Here is a 2341-nt window from a genome sequence, read left to right on the forward strand (position 1 = left end):
TATTACATTCCCACACTTTTATTTTTTTTGTAAGTAGATGTGAGATCTAAAAATTCCCTTTTCGTAGTTGTAGAAGAAATTTTTTATTTTAGAGAAAGAATTGTAATGCTTTCTTATATTCGATCAAAGTCGAAGGATTTAGTTACAAGGATGATGCTTTAGAATATGGAAAGATAAAATGTGGAACTTATAAAAAAAAATAAAAATGATTAGTTTTAAAACTTAGTTGAATCAAAAAAATATTTTTTTGAGTGATTCGGTAATAACATTTTTATTCTCAGTTGTTCAAGATATTATGTGAATGAACCTATTACCAAATCTAATGAGTTAAACTTAAAGCAAAGTCAAAAGGTTTAGTTTATATGCTTATTCTTTGCTCTAAAATCAAGAATAGATTCGATAAATTTAAAAATAGAAGAAATGATCAAAATAGAAATAATTTTTGAATTTTATTCCATAATAATTCAAAAAGAGTTTCATTTTTGAATGAAGTTACATGAGCCGGTTCTTTTTATTAGTTTACCTAAGAGTTACTCAATGAGTGGGTTGGTTGAAATCGCAGAATAGGTAGATGTTACAGACGATAAATCGATTTTATATACCTCTTACTTTATACTTTATCTTTATTAGCGCCGTATATAATGATAGATGAATAACAAATTTTCAATTGAACTTATTCTTTCAATTGATATTTTTGTGTATCCTATTGGCAAAAATTGAAACTTAGGTAAGTGCTTTATAAACATATGTATAAAAAACAAATTTCATTTAGCCCCTTCATGCTTACTATAACAAGTTATTTTGGTTTTCTACTAGCAGCTTTAACTATAACCTCAGCTCTATTTATTGGTTTGAACAAAATACGACTTATTTAAAATTAATATTTGAAATGAACGATTCATAAAAAGAAACCAATTTTGCACATTCTATAGTTACACTTACTGCCTCAATTGTCAATTCCCAATCATTGAGATTCATGTCAATTCGGATTAATATTTAGGTATAGATATTACTTCTTTTTTTTTCTTTCAAATAAATTGAAATGATTGAAGTTTTTCTATTTGGAATCGTGTTAGGTCTAATTCCTATTACTTTGGCTGGATTATTCGTAACTGCATATTTACAATACAGGTGTGATGATCAGTTGGACCTTTGATTAATTAATATATCTTTTTTTGATTGACCTCCTCCTTTCCTTTTATTTAATCCATAGGGGGTCAAATTCCTAATTGATGTCCAAGTTGTTACTGAGTCTAGTTCAGATCTAAGAATAAAAAAACCACGCTCTGTAGGATTTGAACCTACGACATCGGGTTTTGGAGACCCACGTTCTACCGAACTGAACTAAGAGCGCTTTTTTATCCGAACAGACAAGGCTGTAAAGAAAAGGATTTTTTTATAACCCCAATACTTTTTGTATGGATAGTATCATAAACACAAAAATGAAAGATTATATCCAATTCGAATCGATCTCAGTCGATCCCTCGTTACTGCTCAAAGGAGCAGTAATAGGTAGGGATGACAGGATTTGAACCCGTGACATTTTGTACCCAAAACAAACGCGCTACCAAGCTGCGCCACATCCCTTCCATTATTCTACAGTCTCATTGTATAAAATTACTGTTTTGTTTTCCACATCATTATTTCGTCGATTGATCTACACAATTTTCTGCCCATTTTGTCTTTTTGGTCTCATTTAAGATATGTTTAACATAATAATATTTATTATATATAATAAAAATAAATGAGTATTTTTCGGAAATGCTTGGTAAGAGGTTTTTTTGGTTTTAATTTAAGATTCTAAGAAAGGGTAAAATCTTATTTACCGGATCATTGTATAACTCAATTTAACTTAAAGACTATGTGTACAATTATAACCGGTCCTTAACTACATATGCCTCTGATCATATATGCATTATCTGTATTACAATAAATAAACAAGGGAGGGTTTTCAATGCGAGATTTTAAAACATATCTCTCCGTGGCACCAGTACTAAGTACACTATGGTTCGGGGCTTTGGCAGGTCTATTGATAGAGATTAATCGTTTTTTTCCGGATGCATTGACATTCCCCTTTTTTTCATTCTAGTTATTGACATGGGAAGGGGATGAAGAAGATTAAAGATACAATCAAATATCTGTGACTAACCCCTCTTCTCCTCTTTTCTCTTTTTTCCCTTTTTAGAATAAGGGAGGAAAGAGAAAAAATAAAAGTGGATTCGATTCAACATCTGCGAGACCTGGGTTCAAGTTCGAATTATAAAATGAATATTAATAATAGAAAAATGGGTTTAGAATAAGAATAGAAAATACGCGTCGAAGGAAAAAGTATTACAAGATA

General features: G+C 30.2%; 2 non-coding genes across 2 annotated transcripts; both read right to left on the bottom strand.

Annotated features, from left to right (window-relative positions):
* Positions 1-1280: 1280 nt before the first annotated feature.
* On the bottom strand, positions 1281-1354 carry TRNAW-CCA (transfer RNA tryptophan (anticodon CCA)). Its single transcript has one exon. It is a non-coding gene; the product is annotated as a tRNA-Trp (tRNA).
* Positions 1355-1513: 159 nt separating this feature from the next.
* TRNAP-UGG (transfer RNA proline (anticodon UGG)) lies at positions 1514-1587 on the bottom strand. Its single transcript has one exon. It is a non-coding gene; the product is annotated as a tRNA-Pro (tRNA).
* Between the last annotated feature and the right edge of the window lie 754 nt (positions 1588-2341).

The sequence above is a fragment of the Coffea arabica genome, chromosome 10e (assembly GCF_036785885.1).
Source record: "Coffea arabica cultivar ET-39 chromosome 10e, Coffea Arabica ET-39 HiFi, whole genome shotgun sequence".
Classification (NCBI taxonomy): Eukaryota; Viridiplantae; Streptophyta; class Magnoliopsida; order Gentianales; family Rubiaceae; genus Coffea; species Coffea arabica.